Genomic DNA, 20,664 nt, shown 5'->3' on the forward strand with positions numbered 1-20,664 from the left:
TCCTTGTGCACTAGGGCTGCTGCTGCTGCTGGGTGTGAACCATCATCACAGGAAAGGATCAAGAAACTTAGTAGTTCCAAAACAACAAATGAATGTGAAACAATCACTTCTGCCCGCTACTCTGTTCAGCTGCCCCCGGTCCTTCTGTTGTGCTGCACACGCTCGCGAAATAACATACGCTATGCCGAGACTTATAGCAACGCTGCAGGATGACACAGCTGTATTTATTTATTTTTTATTCTTTTTTTTTGTAGCAAAGAGGGTACTTTGCCATGTTCTGGGGTCTAGAACAAGTCTCCCTCCCTAGGACAAGGGTCAGACGGGGTTAAGAATCCTGTTTTTTTCCTACAGGAGAGGTTTTACACGCAGATGCCCTACCTGGGTGTGATTGCTCTGGAGTGTGTGAAGGGATAAAAGGATTGTGGGATCCAGTGGGTGGGGCTTCCGACGCTGACTAGCAACCGGACCACAGCTAGGGCTGGTGGGGCATAGCTAGTGTCAGGAAGCCATCTCATGTAAACAAATGTGCTATTAAAACATTTGTGATGAGTAAAGAAGCCATCTGCATGAGTCAACCAGTATGAAGAGTCATTCGTTGGTAAACAGGCTCTTATAGTACCATATATTTATGGCAAATAACTGTAAATATGATTGCATTTTACAGTATATTATCATTGATTTGTATGTAGCACTTTACTCCTGTTTATGATGGCAGTACGGATGATGTAATGGTTAGCATTACTGCCTCACAGCACTGAGGTCATGGGTTCAATTCTTACCACAACACTCACTGTGTGGGGTTTGTGTATTCTCCCCATGCTTGGGTGGGTTTCCTCCAGGTACTTCAGTTTCCTCCCACAGTCCAAAAAATATACTGATAGGTTAATTGGCCTCCAACAAAAACTTAACCCTAGTGTGTAAGTGTGTGTACATGAGCAGACTAGATGGGCCAAGTTGATCTTATCTGCCGTCACATTCTATGTTTCTATGTTAGTCATCAATTAAATACTCATTAATTTTTTTAAGTGTCTGGATTGTTTGATTGTGCCATGTCAAGTAGTTGATTATAAAGAGTGCTATGCCATCCTCAGTCTCATGTGTCAACGCTATCAAGTTCCATCGCGATTCAATATTACCAGAACAGCAAATCCTCACCTATACTGGGACATTAAACAAAAGCTTATTCTTTGCCCACAAAATGCAGTTGCCATTGCACCAACTATCCACTTAACTACAGATGTGCGGACAAGCGGTACTGGTCAAACTTAAGTGTACATATCTGTGACAGCGCACTGGGCGGATGTATCGCCTGCAGCAGCGGTAACTAACACACAACACCAGCTTACTCACTGGAAGGCTACTCTCTTCATATACAAGTGCTGATGGTGGTAAAATCGAGGGTACGAATGCCGTGGCATAGCCCCAAACAGGGTCGGACTGGCCCACAGGGGAACAGGGGAAACCAGCGGTGGGCCCCACTGCTTGTGGCCCCTCCTCCTCCTCCTCTAGGGATCAGGTTCCAGACTCTATCCTAGCGCACTTGAATTATGCATTATAAATATGTTACATTATACTTCACAAGAATATGGTTTATTATATATTTACCAAGGGGAACAGAACATATACTCTGTATTGGTTAGCCAGACCTCTGTGGTGGCTGGCCACGCCCCAGTGGAGCCTGGCCCTACCCTTAAGCATTGGCCCCTACAACAGAACCCCCCCCCCCCCCGGTGGGTCCTTCGTGCCCCAGTCCGACACTACCCCCAAAACTTGCCACTACCAGCACACCAGGCTATATTCTTTAGGGGATTGGGCCCACTAAAAATGTAGGCCCCCTCTAGGATAACCAACCCTGTACCAATAGCACCAGAGCTGTTCCTTATCGACCCTGATCCTGAGCATCCTGCAAAGTGACCGCAGCTGTAATTTTCACACTGCACATGCGTCCAAGGCAGTTGAGACAATAATTTGCATTTTTTACGGATCTGCAGGACTCTTCAGAGTCGCATGGAAGTCAGATGTATCTCCATCTTCGACTAAATGTAGCTGGGTGGCAATGGGCGTCCACACTTAATATCTGACTCACTGTGAGTTGCAGTGTCAAATAGCATATTACCAGAGCAACTACTATTATTCTGGTGAAAGCCGGAATAAGGCTCCTTGGGATCCAGTGGGTGGGGCAAGTTACTGGTTTGAGGACCCTACATATACTGTACAGATAAGCTGCGGAAAAATCATAAATGGCCACAAGCCCCTCACATTCGCCATAAGATTACACATGCTATAAGTACCCCAAACTGACACCATCAGGGTTCCCCACAGGCCAGTCTGATCTCCCCCCTTGCCAATTAAATGCCCATCAAATACTCTTACATGCCATCTAAGCTCCCCACATTCCTATCACACCTTCTCACATTCCCATCAGACCACTCAACTTGCCCTTTATATGCCATCAGACATTGACACATGCCCCTAACATGCCCATCAGTACCCCAAACTGCAATTAGATTTTAGAAATGTCCCTTATAAGCAGAAGTTCCCACATGTCCCTTATATACCATCAGATATCCATCCATGCCCCTTATATGCCAATCAGATATTACCCATGCCCCTTTTATGTCCATCAGATATTCCCCATGCCCCTTTTATGTCCATCAGATATTCCCCATGCCACTTGTAAGACTGGAGGGAGGAAGGTTCAGGGGAAATTTGAGGAAAAATTACTTTACAGAAAGGGTAGTGGAGGATAAGTGGAATAGCCTCCCATCAGAGGTGGTAGAGGCCAAGACAGTAGAGCAATTTAAACATGCATGGGATAGACATAAGGATCTCCTTACAAAGAAATAAGGATCAAATAAGGTTTGAGGTAAAAATATGGTTAAAAAAAAAGGTGGCAGACTAGATGGGCCAAGTGGTTCTTATCTGTCGTCGCATTCTATGTTTCATCAAATGTCTCCCCTTGCCTCTTATAGGTCCATTGGATGTCCCCATGCCCTTTATACACCCATAAAATGTCCCCACCATGCACCTTATATACGCCCATCAGATGCTCTCACATAAACTTGTTTGCCTCAGAAGAGCTTTCACCTCTCTCCTCCAATTGACTTTTGTTGCTTATGCAGAGAGGGAGGAGAGGGCTGGTAGAGAGCACAATCTCATCTTCTGTGTGCTACAATTGGAGGTCCCATCAAGCCCTAGATTGGTGCCTGTCCCACCTTGTCCAAACTCCAGCCCTGGCTCCGGTGCAAGGACAGCTGTTCCAATAAGCACCTGTCCCCGCAAGCCCTATCACTGACAGTTACACCACCAATTAGCAGCGACGTAACTCTGCACTGCCAGGTCCGACCTAAAGAGCGACAAACATTTGATTTTCAGAAGTACAATCAGTATAACTCTTTAACTTAATGATTCTTTTCCTTTTATGAGTCACAAACAATACCACAGCATGTAATTAAGTCCAGCAATATATACACCTGCAGTGTTTGCCATTATATATGCAGTGTAATAACTCTCAAGAAAATAAATATCTTCTTATATATTATATATACTGTATGCATGTGTGTGTATATATATATATATATATATATAAAGTGTATAATATATATTGTATATCTTTTTGCCAGAGGGTTTGATTCTAGAATCTGCTATTTTATTCTGGTCACAGTCAGCGCTTCAAACAAGAAACATCAGGGGTTTTACCTTTCAACTTACCAGCCCTTTCTCTCCTATAGATACATTTAATCTTGTATGTTCGGATTAAGAAATGTCCCATTATTGTTCTTTTCTCGGCAGCCTCCCTGAGAGCTGACATACACAAAAGGTGGCATGGTGCAGTGGCGTCTCACCTGCAGATCCCCATGCTGTTATATCTCTGAAGCATTAAATGCTCAATAAAAAAACAATTCTATAAAATCACCTGAAGCGATGTGACACTACTGAGACCAGAGAAATTGTCTTTTGCATAAAATGACACATTGCAGGATATAAATATAGACTGAGGGACTGATTCAGACCCACATACAGTCTCCACTTGGTAAATATTGATTAATCCCGTTCGGCGCCCACCGTGCTGAGGTGACTTCCTGTCTGGCTGACTGGAGGTCCCTCTCCCTGACTGCAGCTGGGAACCCTGGCATCTCCTTTGCCCTTAAAAGTTAAAGGGACAGGCGTGCCAAATTCAAATATCCTCCCTACTTAAACTCTCTGTGCACTATTCAGTATAGTACTAGGCTCCATTGCCATACTCCAGCATCTGTTCTCTGTCACCTACCAGTGCAATTATCTGAGTTCTGACCCGGTCCCTCTGACCATTCTTCTCGCTCACTCTCCTGGTACTGCTTCTAGTGACTTTCAGGTTCCGACTAACTTTCTCATTTGACCTGATTCTGCTTGTCACCTGGTACCAAAATGCCCATCTGGATCTTACCTGTTCCTTTCAGCTACACTCCAGTATGCCTGTCCATGACCAGTCTCACTGCCTGTCCTCAGTTCCTTCATACCCACCAGCCCATACAATGGATCCCAGTCAGTGGGCTGCAACTTGCTTATCAGGTGCAGTGAAGCTCAAACCTTCTTGTGGATCTCTGAGGAAGGTCACTGATTTGTTAGACTCTGTGCTGGGTCTACGCTAAACCCAGTGTATGGTCAACATCCGCAACATTCCTCCAAGAGTTATATGACAGCACGAAACAGATGAGTTTATTGGTCCTTCAACTATTTCCACCACTCCTGCAACTTGGATGATGGTCACTGCATTTTAAGCATCCTCTAAAACATCCCTCCTGCACAACTTGCCTATTCTCCCATAGGTATAGCCGCAGAGCCTGCAAAGGAATAAGTACTTGACCGTAAATAAATAATATGTGCTTCATCGTTATGCCTGTCTAATCCCAAATATTGTGGATGCTTCTTGAACTCCTGAATGTAGCCTCTGGCAATCAATGGCACAGGAAGACGCAAGAACTGGTCTGGCACTTGTAATATCTTATCTCTGAGATGCAGGTGAAGGGCTTATACGAGCAGGTCATTTGAGATCTCAGAGGCTTAACAGGAAGAGACACTGTTGTGTTCATATTTGGCCCAATACTAAAATCAGCATAGTGGCTCCTCTATCTGTGAAGTCGTTCATATCTGGTATCTCTCTATACATGTCAGAGCAGTTCCCTGGTGCTTCCTGAATGTTTCCTTCTTTTCCAGGGCATTCTATAACTTAAATATTCTTGTTCCACCTTACTGTGCAATACCAGCTGATTGTTACTCTTAATAGTAACAGAGCTTTAAATATAAATCACATTAATCTACACTCCCACTTACTGCATTTTTATGCCCAATGTAAACATCATCATCTGTAAGGTTCCACAAGCTCAGCAGTGACAGTATAATAAAACGTAGAGAATTCAGAGAACAAGTCCATAAGAGGTTGATGGAGAAGGTGCACACATGAACTACCGTGGAAGTCCTAAAGAGGCATTGCTCAGGAGAGTTCATAGACTAAAGGGAGAGAACAATAGTGAGCTGATGGAGTGAGTGGAGTATGGGAGAGAGCTGTAGCACCCAGTTGGAGAGGTATCAGGTATGGTAAGGATAGTGAAGTGAGGGTATTTGAGAGAGTATTTAGGAAGATTGGAGGTTGGAGGAGATCCTCATCAGGTGTTGTGAGTGAGCGCCCTCAGGAGGAGTCTTGAAGGTGGGAGTGAGAGAGGATATGCAATCAGGGAGGAGAGGCATAGGTTTGAGGAAGGTCTAGGAGACCTTTAGGGGTATATGTACTGTGCTAAGCCTTAGAGATACAGTAGATAAAGTGGACGGAGATAAAGTACCAGCCAATCAGTTCCTAACTGTCATGTTAAAGGCTGGGTTTGAAAAATGACAGTTACAAGCTGGTTGATTGGTATTGTATCTCTCTCCGCTTTATTTCTCTCCAAGGCTTAGTACATATGCCTCTACTGTGCGATACAAATAGGCTGAAAACGCTTGGGAACGCCTGCGTTTTTCCTGACACTCTCAGAAAACGGCCAGTTTACCACCCCCAAACGTCTGCTTCCTGTCAATCAGACTGCGTTCACCTAGCGATCAAAAAAAATTGCTGGATTCTTTTGCAGTTTGGTCTCGTATGTGCGCACTATGGGGGTCATTCCGAGTTGTTCGCTCGCAAGCCGTTTTTAGCAGCTTTGCACATGCTAAGCCTACGCCTACTGGGAGTGAATCTTAGCATAGTAAAATTGCGAACGATGTATTCGCAATATTGCGATTACACACCTCGTAGCAGTTTCTGAGTAGCTTCAGACTTACTCGGCATCTGCGATCAGTTCTGTGCTTGTCGTTCCTGGTTTGACGTCACAAACACTCCCAGCGTTCGCCCAGACACTCCTCCGTTTCTCCGGCCACTCCTGCGTTTTTTCCGGAAACGGTAGCGTTTTTTTCCCACACGCCCATAAAACGGCCAGTTTCCGCCCAGAAACACCCATTTCCTGTCAATCACATTACGATCGCCAGACCGATGAAAAAGCCGTGAGTAAAATTACTAAGTGCATAGCAAATTTACTTGGCGCAGTCGCAGTGCAGACATTGCGCATGCGCATTAAGCGGAAAATCGCTGCGATGCGAAGATTTTTACCGAGCGAACAACTCGGAATGAGGGCCTATGATCCGTGTGCATGCGCAGTCGATCGTCAATCGGGCGCCTTGCAAATTTGCAGAAAAGCTATCAGGTCTGAATTAGGCCCTCTCATTTTTCAAACCCAGCCTGTAACATGAAAGGAGCTGATTGGATGGTACTTGATCTCTCTACAAGGATTAGTACATAGACGCCTTAGTGTCCTAACATAGATTTCTGTTCATTGTACCATATTCATTTTCTGGAGCATCTGCTAACACAGAGCTAGAAGCATAGTGATTCTCCAGTAACTGTTTCGAGGAGCTGGAGGTGGTCACGTAGATTGAGCTGCGTTATGAAGACAAGTAGTCATACTTATGCAAGTTATTAATCACTGGGGATCCGCACAGGGCTGTCTTTAACACAGAGTAGGGTCCCTGGGCAAAGCAGGTCTATGATGTCCGGGGAGGATTGCCTACTGGTGGCTGCGGCAGTGATGTCTGGGAGGCTGCTATCAGCGGCAAAGGAAGTGATGCAGGGGAGATTAGGTGAGATCAGCTGTATGCAACAGGGGGGACTGATGAGCAGCCCCCCCTGCCCCATAGTCCGCTTCACAACAAGGTGAGTAGGAGGGGTTATGCAACAGGGGGGAGTCATATTTTGGCACTGTGGGGGGGGGCAGGGGAGCCAACAGCTCTGACAGGCCCAGGTAATGGAAGGGGGTGTGACCAATGGAGGAGGTGTGGCCAGGCCCCCTCCTTACAAAATAAAATATAAATATTTCCAATCTGCAGCCACAAAGGGCTATGCTTGGGGAGAGAGGCTGGACTGCGGAAGCATCAGCAGTCAGTCCTCTCCCCTTGCACATTTATTGGTAAGCTGCTCAATCAGATTGTGATGTCACTCAGGTGCTATAAGGGAGGGGTAATTCTGGGTCAGAGAAAAACATTTTGCTATCCCTAATGCACACTGAGTGAGAAATAACACTACATAATGATCAGATAATACAGAGATCTTAGTTGCGTATATCTGCAGATATAGGGTTAAGTCCCCAGGACGAACGGCAAGGCATCTCTGTCACTGCGGGTCCCTAATTCTAGGTGTGGCTCCGGGGTGCAGGACCCCATCACGTCGGCACAGGTTGGCTACCCCAGAGCAGCACACAGGTGAAAATTAGTAAGGGTTAATAAGAAGCACATAAGTGCTATGTAAGTGAGGTGTGATTAAAATAATACAAAAATATATACAATGTGACAGGGAAAATCATACTGCAGTGAGGTGTCATTTATCATCTCTATTCAGATTAGAAAAACGATCTAATTTATCTCCATTCAAAAGTATTTAAAGAGCCGGCATTAGAAATAGGAGTTTATTGTGCTTTGTCTATAAATATATGTAAAATAGAGTTCTGTGTGTATATATACATTTTGTATTGAGTAATTTTATATGGTGATCGCATTTATACTATATATTGATCAATGTGATCGTTCTATTAAATAAAATATTGTGTGTACATGTGACTTCACTTTATTTTAAAGCCTGATATATAAAAATAGCGCAGTGTTTTTTAGTATTGACTAGTCGGTTCTCTTATTGAAATAGGAGATCCATTTATGTTTATGCTCACACAGCCATAATTGACACTCAGCAACTGATTATATATAAATTCTTTCTATTAAGGTTTGATTTTTAAAGTTATTCATTCATATTAGCGCCGTGAGACATTTTTGTAAAGTAGTGGGCTACCCATACATTTTTTGCTTGCTGGGGGGAGAGATATTAAAAATAAACGATGACATATAGTTACTCATGGGGGGTATAATTAAACTGGCAGTCCATTGACACTGGTGTGAGAGCGGGGGCTGTGCCATGGGGTCTATTACCACTAGGAGGATGGCGGTTGATAATGCAGAGGATCGTAAGCCACTGGGGAGGGGCTATTTCTAATGGGGGCTGGAAAGTAAAATGACAATGGGGGCCTAAGGACACTGGTGTGGGGGTATTTAATATTTAAATATATTTTTAAAAATACCTTTTAAACTTTATTAAATTAAATGACATATGTAATCCCGCTGGGCATGATGGTGGCTGTCAATATCCCCGACAGCGGGATTCCGCCCGGCAGTATGACGACAGTGGGGCGAGTGGTGCGAGGCCCCTTGCGGACTCGGTGGCGAGCTGCACATGCCACAGGTTCTATTCTCACTCTATTATGAGTGTCGCGAATGCCCACAAGTGGAAATAGCCCCTGTGCGCCGGAATTCCAGCTGGCGACACTCCTGGCTATCGAGATTCTGGCGTCGGCATCCTGACCGCCGAGATCACGACAGCTGGCAAATTGAACAGATCCCGTTGCTACCATATACCAAAAATATACCCTGCAATTTCTAAGAAGTTTTGGTGACACAGAATTGTCCCTTAAGTGGTTACGCCCCCATTTGCACCACATTTGCACCAGTAAGAATATAGGGGGTCATTCTGAGTTGTTTGCTCGCTAGCAGTTTTTAGCAGCCGTGCAAACGCAATGCTGCCGCCTCCCACTGGGAGTGTATTTTAGCTTAGCAGAAGTGCGAACGAAAGGATCGCAGAGCGGCTACAAAGTTGTTTTGTCCAGTTTTAGAGTAGCTCAAAACCTACTCAGCGCTTGCGATCACTTCAGACCATTTAGTTCCGGATTTAACGTCACAAACACGCCCTGCGTTCTCCCAGCCACGCCTGCGTTTTTTTCCTGGCACGCCTGCATTTTTTCGAGCACTCCCTGAAAACGGTCAGTTGACACCTAGAAACGCCCCTTTCCTGTCAATCACTCTGCGGCTGCCATTGCGACTGAAAAGCGTCGCTAGACCTTGTGTAAAAATACATCGCCCGTTGTAAAAGTACGACGCGCGTGCGCACTGCGCCGCATACGCATGCGCAGAAGTGCCACTTTCTCACTTAATCGCTGCGCTGCGAACATTTTTCACTAGCGATCAACTCGGAATGACCCCCATAAAACAAAATAAAAAAATAATCTCTGCATAAATGTATGTAAATAATTTACCAGTCGTCATTTTTTTATTCCATAATTATCATCACGGGCTCAAAAAAAAAAAAGTTATATAATGTAAAGAATTATTCATTTATATGTCATATTCATGAAGTTTGAGAGAAGGAGAGGGGGAATAATGAAGTAAGAATTGTGTTTTGCTGGTGGCTGTACAGGGCTGTAATATTTTCTGACAAAATCATTCTGTCAGTTCCATGCATGCCTTAGTAAGTGTGTGTATATCAGTCCTATAATTGTAAAAGATGTCAATATATTTTTCAATATGTTCCGCTGATTGCCTCGCTAGCCGGCGGTATCTGGGGACTTGCGTCGCAGCACACTGTATGTTGGCTGATTTAAAATTTTTTTTCTTCCCAGGTTGCACCGATGATGAACTCAAAGTGAACATAGATTATTAAGCGGTCCCAGGTGATATTTTCCCCTCTTTTGCTATTTTGTACCAAGAAACTATAGTGAATCTAGAAATATCTATGCAGCCTACTCATGCGATGTACAGTATGCTGTCAAAATGCCTTGCTAGAAAATGTGGCTTATTCATTAGAATTTATTATATTTATATAGCGCACACTTGTTCCGTAGCGTTGTACAGGAAAAACTGGGTCATTCACATCAATCCCTGCCTGAGTGGAGTTTACAATCTGTGGGGGAGATTTATCAAATCTTGGAGAGAGATAAAGTGCCAACAGCATCTAACTGTCATTTTACAGGCTATGTTTAAAAGATGGCAGCCAGCAGCTGATTGGGTGGTACTTAGGAACAGATGTATAAAGTTATATAAACCAAGCAATTCCTGGCGCTGTGATTCCACAGATGTGGAAGCTGCTCTTTCAGGGGCAATTGGTTATTTGTCCCTAAAATCAAGAACTAAAAAATACAAACGAAAGAGCGCTATTCACATCCAAAGTGGATTTTATTTTACAATACCAAAATATAGCAAATTTATATGCCGGCCGGCAATGCACATACATATATTAAAAATGACAATGTGGCCACATAAAATCCTAAAAAACAAATAAATGACTGATTATATTCAAAGCAATCCTTTACACATGCATGTTTAAGAATAGCCGTCCCACTAATTAATTTATATCTCCTTATTCCTCAGATATCCAGAATTATTAATATGCTTTCAATCAGCCGGATTTTCTGTGGATATCTTATGTCCAACAATAAAGAAATTATATTCACATGCGCTGCTCACTCTTTCCCCAGCCTCATGCTAGAACGTGCTTATGTCCATGTATCCGTTTAAACTAAATAATGTAGATAGTGTTAATCATATATAAAGTGCATCCTTGTTCACAGCTGGTTCATGATTTAAAGTGATTAGTGCAGAGATATTTTTTGTGACCAAAAAGCGAGTATATCATGCACATACTTATGTTTGTTCACAGTGCAGGTATAATTCCTCCTGGCTAATTAACCGTGATTGGCTTTTTGTATGGTAGATACAACCTTGCGCTTTGTCCACGGAAAACGTGCTTTGCCCTCCCGGCGGGTGCTCGTATTCTCGGCCTTATCTGGAGTCCGTGGGCAGATGAATCATCCAGCGCTCCCCTCCTCAAGGGTGAAATACAGCCGGCCAGCTGATAACTTTTCCGTCTGCTGTAGTCTGTAATTTGTAACGGAGGTACTGACAGACGCATTTCTCCGCCTACTACCAAGTATCGGCGGCTTCCTCACTGTGAACAAACATAAGTATATGCATGATATACTCGCTTTTTGGTCACAAAAAAATACCTCTGCACTAATCACTTTAAATCATGAACCAGCTGTGAACAAGGATGCACTTTATATATGATTAACACACGCTACATTAATCAGTTTAAACGGATACATGGACATAAGCACGTTCTAGCATGAGGCTGGGGAAAGAGTGAGCAGCGCATGTGAATATAATTGCTTTATTGTTGGACATAAGATATCCACAGAAAATCCGGCTGATTGAAAGCATATTAATAATTCTGGATATCTGAGGAATAAGGAGATATAAATTAATTAGTGGGACGGCTATTCTTAAACATGCATGTGTAAAGGATTGCTTTGAATATAATCAGTCATTTATTTGTTTTTTAGGATTTTATGTGGCCACATTGTCATTTTTAATATATGTATATGCATTGCCGGCCGGCATATAAATTTGCTATATTTTGGTATTGTAAAATAAAATCCACTTTGGATGTGAATAGCGCTCTTTCGTTTGTATTTTTTAGATGTATAAAGTCTTGGAGAGTGATAAAGTACAAGCCAGTCAGTTCCTAACTGTCATTTTTCAAACCCAGCCCGTGACATGGCAGTTAGAGGCTGATTGGTTGGTGCTTTATTTCCGTACACTTTATCTCCATCCAATGCTTAGTAAATAGACCCCTTTGTCTTCTGGTGCCCGATGGAAGTGCATTATTCCTCCACATTGCAAAAGACTCCTCTGCCGCAGGGTGAATGTGCGTACAGTATGTGCTGAATCAAGAGAATCTTGTGAGCGTCACTTAAACAGTGAATTTAATTGTTTTTCTCTATGGAAACAGATGGGGATCAATCCAATTAAGTACGAGTCTGCAAGTGCGGGCTTTGTTTCATGAAACTCGCAGACGTTACATAAATACACGCGGCCGAGATATCTCCAATCCAATTATTTGCGGAACTCGTGGCAAGGGTTTGTGAATTCTCTACAATACGAGATGTGGAAGTGGATGAAAAAGTGGAGACTGAAAAGTGACAATTAGCAGAATCATATACTGTAGAAGGATGCTAGTGAGCAAAAGGAAGATAATAGATGTTTTTAAAAGATATAAAACGGTTGCTTTGTGTGTGTGTGGGGGGGGTTAAAGTAAAATAATGTATAAAGCTTCTGAATTTCGTTGACTTTCAAACGAAAAATGCCAAAAAAAATAAATTTTTGAAAAAAAGGTGCTTGGGGGAATTGGCGGCTTCTTTTAAAGTAAAAAAAAAAAAATCCAAAGCAATTATTTTTGGCTGAAATAAATGCTTCAATTAAATTTGGGGTGCACAATTCTAACAAAAAGTAGATTTTGTGGCAATTTGAAGCCATTACATTTTTTCTAACCTCAAAAATGCATGTATTTATTGGCAAAAATAAGCTAATAGAAAACATCCAAATAACGAATTAGTCATTAGGGGTGATGGGGCAGGGGGGGGGGGGGGGGCTGGCGGTGTCCAAGGGTCTCTGAAGCGAGTACGGACAAGTCCCACTGGCAGAGAAATCTGTGCTGGGGTCCATCAAGTGTGATCAGCGGGAGGCGATCACCAGACTGCCTGTCGGGATCCCAGCTGACACAATGCCGACAGAATCTCGACAGGTGGTGAAGTGCCACCGCTGGATACCGGCGCCACAGGCTATTCTCCCTCTATGGGTGTCCACTCGCCCCGCTGCTGGCATACTGGTGGCCGTGATCCCGCTGTTGGGATCATGACAGCCGGGATCCTGGTCATCGATAAATTGTATGTATTCCTGATCAGCCATCACAGACAACTGATCACCAGTCCCTGAGTGCCGGTAAGTATAATCACAATGGAAGAGGCTGCAGGGTGGGGTGTACCTGGCGGCGGTGGTAGCTGCGCATGGTTGGACGCACACTCAGGATATTTTTCACTAAAAATACCCTGAGTTTTGTGGGAACCGGATTTGCTGGGACAGAGCTTTCTCAGAATCTCTCTCCCTGTACGTCACAACTGATACATACCTGCGCTGTCTTCAATTATCGCAGTGCGGATTGGGACAAATGTATCACATTCCATTCGCATCTAAGATGCGGGTTGTGATAAATATGCCCCAATCTCTCCAACCTTTAATACATCTACACCTAAGCCAAAAATAAGAAGTAAGGGGCTATAAAATTCTTTGCGTCTGTCTTACAGGATAGTACTGTAGGACAAGTTGGAGGCTGCGCTAAATTTGTGTAATATAACAACAATAATAATTTGTCTAATATTTGCACAATTTAATAATAAAAAAACAATAACACTAAAATGCTGTGGTGAATACACCATAAAATACATGCAACATGAATGCAGATTTATAAAAACATACAATTGAAGTGATAAGCGTTTAGAGGGTTACCCAGATTGCCAGGAATTGGAAGAAGATTTAGAGATGGAAAGCTGCTAGCTGATTGCAGCGAAACGCGTCAGTTGCACAGGGACCCAAGCCAGATACACTTTGTTGGAAGACCGAAGCACCCCCACCAAGATCCAGACCATCATTCATATTTGGAGGACTTTAATAGCAAGCTGAACCGATGATTTCTACATACCGCACTGCATGAGGAGCTCATCATTCAAAATCCAGGAGCACCATAACCTCTAGCGGTAACTTGTTACTATATGGGACACTGCTTACCTCCTAAATACCTATATATACTGGACTCTGACCAATTCGGGGGATCATTTTGGAACGGACTTTCCATCTCTAAATCTTCTTCCAATTCCTGGCAATCTGGGTAACCCTCTAAACGCTTATCACTTCAATTGTATGTTTTTATAAATCTGCATTCATGTTGCATGTATTTTATGGTGTATTCACCACAGCATTTTAGTGTTATTATTTTTTATTATTAAATTGTGCAAATATTAGACGAATTATTATTGTTGTTATATTACACAAATTTAGCGCAGCCTCCAACTTGCTTTTTTTGTTTATCTTGTGGGGGCGACTCCCCTCTAATTTGGGGCTGCTGCTTGGTGAAGAACTCAATACCTAAAGCGCCCGAGTACCTTTTGGGTAACCGAACTTCCACATAGTACTGTAGGACACCATTTATTATACACTTATTAGAGCTGTAGAGTGTTACAACAAAGGCGTAAGATAAATAAAGTACCAGACCAGATGTGTTCAGCAGATGCATCTGCAAGAGGAAAGAGAATTACTAATGGTGGCCTATGGCAAAGAAGTAGCCCTGGAAAAAATTAACACCATTCACTACAGTAAATTAACTCATGATACCGATGGAAGAGAAAAAAGTCTGTTTATGAATCTTCTGTTTCTCCAGATGTTACATCTTCTCGCTCAAGGCAAGAAAATATCAAATAAAGAACTCACCGATGTTGTACTGAATGCGCTATGAAGAACAGATCTGTGAAATTTGCTAAAAGAGGAAGCAAGCCAATTAAAAGTTAGAAAGTGATATTTTACTTTTTTATGACCTTGAGTGAGATCAATTATAGGTGTACAAAACCCTGATGCCATTAAAATACTGCTTTCATTTATCTCCAGTCCAAGTAACCAAAAATATCTTCCAGTTTGCTGGAGTTTGTGGGATGAGCTGCTGGATACAAAGTCAATGAAGAAATAGCATAAAAACATATGATACACTGTGACTATGATATTCCGTATTTTTAAGAAAAGAAGCAACCTTTTGCTCCTGGTTGGCCCCAGCACTTCAGCCACTGTGGAACTACTAGTCTCATCATGCTCTGCCAGTCTGAAATTTCAGCTGGTGAGTCAAAGTTGACACATATAAATAGATAGATCTATGGTTTAAGGCTATAACCAAACCCAGCCAACTCTCATCGTAACCCTTTGTTCCACTCTCACTGTCTACCCCATCTGTGTCACTTCTGTCTGTCTGCCCCTCCCCCTTAGAATGTAAGTTCTAACGAGCAGGGCCCTCTTCCCTCGTATGCCTTTCCTTCTCTTACTTAAACCTTCTTCTACTCCATACTTCCTTCGAAGGCATCGGATCCCTCGGATACTTATTTCAGTGTTGCCTGCTGATGTAGCTATGTTTATCTACCCTGTAATAATAATAATAATAATAGTTAACCACTTAATTGGCCAATGTTTTTAAAAACAGCTCAGAAATTGTAATTTTTTTAATGATGGAATTAGCTTAAGAATATCTATTTATAACATGTCCAACACAATATTATCCCCCCTCAAAAAAAAAGTAAAAAAAAAAAATCAAACATCCATGGTAATGATATCAGACCATCAATAATTGGAACCATCACAAACTTTCTTTTCCCCGGCAGCTGTAGTGTAGAGAGGAGCACAGTGAAATGGTACACAGGGAAAGTAAGGCTTCTATTACAACAGTGATCGGGACCAAGGTAGGCACTAAGGGGAAGGAAACAGGAAGCAGGGGAACCGTGAGATACCTATGAAAGCAGCAGACACTGGAAGATTCTCTTCCAGCAACCACTCAGTGGGCTTTCGGACTGGTTTCATCAAATACAACCAAGTCAAGGAAAGCCCAGCCTGGTGTTGTCACATCTGATGCCACCATGCCAGGCAAGTGATTAAGGATGAGCCTCAAGTGCTATAAACCGGAATTCAGCATTTATATTCTACTAATCGCCTGAATCAGAGGAGCAGCAGTGTTTTTTTCAAATGATGTAAATGTGAGTGATGGAATCTGTGGTAGAACTGTGTATGCGAAAGATTGGGATAGTAATAATCCAAACCCACCACCTTTACTGTTACCAGGCCTGGAGGTGTGCGTAAAGTGGAGACCACCGTGTGACAGTGCTGCAGTGGAGGCCATGTCTGATTGTGTGAGCCAGCAGGTTGAAGTGGTTAGATATGAAAAGGTCATGAATGGATGCTAATTTGTTACAAATAGAGCATGCATTCCATAAGCCTCATTTTAGTGATTTGGAAGGTGATGGGAGACATGTGATGTTAATGTGAGTGGGGTAATTGTTTGGGTCCTGGATTTGGTGAAATGTCACCAGCTAATAGAAGCAGGAGAGAGATAAATATAATTGTAGGAGCTTGTGAATGATTTTTATAGTGACAGGTTGTGGACGTTATTGTCAACGTAGAAAGATAAGTAAAAAGCTCATGAGTGTTAATAAGAGGTGAGTGGATAACTGAGGCTGCAATGTGTACAGAGGGGTGGGTTGCAGGGAGAGTGAATTATGTATTTGCTTTGGAGAGAATACCATGGAGTGCAATGAAGTGCAAACGTTTCAGGTACATGGTGCGCTTGAGAAAAAAGGTACAGTATTTAGGCTAGAGCATAATGAATGTGCCAGTTTTTAAGTTAAACATTCAAATACTTGTTTACTGGTGCAGTGCAATAACCCTTGTTACAGGGTGTAGTACAATTATCCTTGTCCCGTGGTGTAGTGCAATAATAGCATGCCATTTTATTTGCAGTGAGAGGTTCTTGTAATAACATTAAGAGGTGGGGTGGATATATTTTTAGGGCTGTTCCCTGCTCTTTAGGGAGCAGATTGATTGGTGCGTTCTCTCCTCACTTTCTATCTTTACAAGCTCTGATAATTCTCCAACCATAGGGAGGATGGTGCAGTAGAGAAATAGCGGAGAGACACAGATGAGGACAAGGCTGGAGAGACACAGACAATGATGAGGCAGGAGAGACACAGGGATATAAGACTGGAGAGACACAGGTAAGTACAATGATGGAGAGACACGGGGATATAAGACTGAAAGGCACAGGTGGGGATGAGGCTGGAGAGACACAGGAATGTAAGGCTGAAAGACACAGGTGGGGATGAGCCTGTAGAGACGGGGTGGTGAGATTGGAGAGATACAGGGGGCATGAGGCTGGAGAGACACAGGTGAGGATACAGGCAAGTACAAGGCTTGAGAGACACGGGGATAAATGGCTGCAAGACACAGGTGGGGATGAGGCTGTAGATATGGAGTGGTGAGATTGGAGAGATAAAGGGATGTAAAGCTGAGAGACACAGGCAGGGATGAGCCTGGAGAAGCGGGTTGGTGAGGCTGGAGAGATACAGGGTGCATGAGGCTGGAGAGACAATGGCGAGGATACAGGCAAGTACAAGGCTTGAGAGACACGGGGATAAATGGCTGAAAGACATAGGCAAGGATGAGGCTGGAGATATGGAGTGGTGAGATTGGAGAGATAAAGGGATGTAAAGCTGAGAGACACAGGCAGGGATGAGCCTGGAGAAGCGGGTTGGTGAGGCTGGAGAGATACAGGGTGCATGAGGCTGGAGAGACAATGGCGAGGATACAGGCAAGTACAAGGCTTGAGAGACACGGGGATAAATGGCTGAAAGACATAGGCAAGGATGAGGCTGGAGATATGGAGTGGTGAGATTGGAGAGATAAAGGGATGTAAAGCTGAGAGACACAGGCAGGGATGAGCCTGGAGAAGCGGGTTGGTGAGGCTGGAGATATACAGGGGGCATGAGGCTGGAGAGACAATGGCGAGGATACAGGCAAGTACAAGGCTGGAGAGACACGGGGATAAATGGCTGAAAGACATAGGCGGGGATGAGGCTGGAGATATGGAGTGGTGAGACTGGAGAGATACAGGGATGTAAAGCTGAGAGACACAGGCAGGGATGAGTCTGGAGAAGCGGGGTGGTGAGGCTGGAGAGATACAGGGGGCATGAGGCTGGAGAGACACAGGCGAGGATACAGGCAAGTACAAGGCTGGAGAGACACGGGGATAAATGGCTGAAAGACATAGGCAAGGATGAGGCTGGAGATATGGAGTGGTGAGACTGGAGAGATACAGGGATGTAAAGCTGAGAGACACAGGCAGGGATGAGTCTGGAGAAGCGGGGTGGTGAGGCTGGAGAGATACAGGGGGCATGAGGCTGGAGAGACACAGGCGAGGATACAGGCAAGTACAAGGCTGGAGAGACACGGGGATAAATGGCTGAAAGACATAGGCGGGGATGAGGCAGGAGAGACCAGGGTGGGTGACCAGCCTGTACATGCTAGGGAGGGATAGGGGACTCAAAAACATGAGTGGGCCAAGTTCTGAGATATTTTTGTTGCCCTCTCTGCTCCAGCAAAGCAAATGTATGCCACAAAGTAGGTAGACTTTAATCAATGCATCTTCTCCTCTATCAAAACCTCTGGCTCTTCAGTGTGTGGAATAACAAAGCACAGAATATCCTTCCAGAGGACGGGATGTAGTCATGTGGCCAGCAGTCGGGATCCCGACAGTCACTATATGGATGCCGGAATCCCGGTCTCTGGCCATCGGCATGCTGACTAACAGGACACGACACCCAAAGAGTGGATATAGAACCTGTGGCAAGCGTATCGAGCCACCGAGCCCCCTGCCTGGTGGGCGCAGTGAGCCCGCAAGGGGCTTCCTTGTGCTGCCCCCACCGGCAATCTGGCGACTGGGATCCCAGGGTCGGTAAGGTGACCTCCGGGATCCCCAACGCCGGTCTCCTGATATCAACCCAAAGAGGGCAAGCGTTAGGTAGTTTTACCAAAATATCTGGAGATCCATAAGTTACATGTGTATACAGAGAGCCAAATGACAATCTTTTAAAGCAGAAATTCCACCATATTCATGGAGCCTAAAACCACCATAAGAGATGGGCTGCTGCTCATGCCCAAAAGGGCAGTATTATACACCCATCCCCCAGCCCTGATGCAACATCAAATTGTTATTTTAATACACACTTAAAAGTCAACATTGAAGAACTGTTTATCGGGGAGCTATAAGGAAGAGCTGCCGCTGTGAATATTGTGGCAGAAGAATGTTTTCATTTATCTTCTTCGATGCTTATCTACAAAACAGCCATTAGTTCAAAGTTTTGAAAAGTATTTTTATACACTTAGCATCTGTTAAATATGCAAAGATATCCCTGAACACCTGCGTTACCAACTCTCTAGTGCATTGTCGTATCTCCAGGCTTCTGAACTAAGAGGTAATAATTTCCAGCAGATTTACCGCACACATTATCAATTCCTTTGTCTGCGTTTTCTACCAAAGTACAGATATGGAGAAGTTAATCTTTGCTTTAGGGGTAAATATTGATAGAACTCGCCATCTGTTGCGTGCTCTGATAGAGGAAGAAAAGGTGATTTAGATCGAGTTTGACAGAAGAAGAATCTAGAATGCAAAGATTTCTTGTCAGGGTAGTCAATGGCTTTCTAACATCAGTGACGCACAATGGAAATGAGTACAAACACAACTAAATTAGAGTCGTCTGGGCGGTTTAAATTAAAAACACACAAACGGTTCACAAATTAAATTTCTCAGTTCCTTTTGTCAAAAGGGCAGAGTTTTTACACATACAGAAGTCAGGAATCATGAGTCCTGAATAGAAATTGTGAAAGCTGAAATTCAGAATTACTGTATTTAGTGCATTTTTGGTAAAAAAAAAAGAAAGAAAAAAAAGAAGGAATTCTGCCCTTGGACTATTCCAGAGTTTAAAGCAGATGTCACAGACGTGTCAGATCGGGCAGGGCTGGTTCTAGACCTTGTGGCGCCCAGGGCGAAAGTTTCCCGCTGGCGCCCCCCCATAAAGTTGGGTGAGTGTGCGGCTTCATGGGATAGAGGCGTAGGCACAGTTATGCCCTCTTGTGCCCCCAGTATGTGCCCCCTGTAGCTGTGCCCCAGGAGCTGTGCCTCTAGTAGCTGTGCCCCCTGTAGCGCTGATTACCTAAAAATAATAATAATTTAAAAAAATACTCACCATCACTGCTTCCTGACTGCTGCTGCTGTCCTCCATCTCCAGCCGCCGGCGCTGCTCCTCAGATCTATGGGAGAGACGTCCCATATCACCGCACAGACACTAGAGGTCAATTATGACCTCTAGTGTCTATGGCCACTCCCACAATGCCGTGCGGTGCACGATGACATCATAGCGCACCGCATGGGCTTATGGGAAAGTTCCTCTCTATGAAGGGAATCTAGAGGTAGCATCTAGTTTCTCTTCGTGGAGAGGACCTGTAGCGGATCTTGCCACGGCGGCGGCGCCCTTGGGACAGCGGCACCATGGGCTAAAATCCTGCTTGCCCGTCGCAAGATCTGCTACTGAGATCGGGAGCAATAAGTGTTTTCTGCCAGATGTCTAAATAGGTGACACAAATTATTTAGACACTTTCAGGACAATGAGGCCGAGGCAAAGTATGGTGCAAGTCAGTTGTAATTGCTTCTACATTGCATCTACATAGAGCTAAATGTGGATATTCAGTTGTACGGTATGCGGTGCTCTTTGGCCAAACCGCCCATCTGAATGCAACTATGGGCCTAATTCAGACCTGATCACTGTTGTGTGATTTTGCATGACGGGCAATTATCGATCGACTGTGCATGTG

General features: G+C 43.9%; 1 long non-coding RNA gene across 3 annotated transcripts in view; it reads left to right on the forward strand.

The window, feature by feature from the left end:
• Positions 1 to 20,664, forward strand: part of LOC134947981 (uncharacterized) — an 83,012-nt gene that overhangs the window by 11,901 nt on the left and 50,447 nt on the right. For all 3 annotated transcript variants that reach the window (XR_010182893.1, XR_010182892.1, XR_010182894.1), the window contains exons 2-3: positions 9,999 to 10,049; positions 16,899 to 17,012. This is a non-coding gene — a long non-coding RNA (uncharacterized LOC134947981). The remainder of the gene's footprint in view (positions 1 to 9,998; positions 10,050 to 16,898; positions 17,013 to 20,664) is intronic.

This window comes from Pseudophryne corroboree, chromosome 8 (assembly GCF_028390025.1).
Source record: "Pseudophryne corroboree isolate aPseCor3 chromosome 8, aPseCor3.hap2, whole genome shotgun sequence".
Lineage (NCBI taxonomy): Eukaryota > Metazoa > Chordata > Amphibia > Anura > Myobatrachidae > Pseudophryne > Pseudophryne corroboree.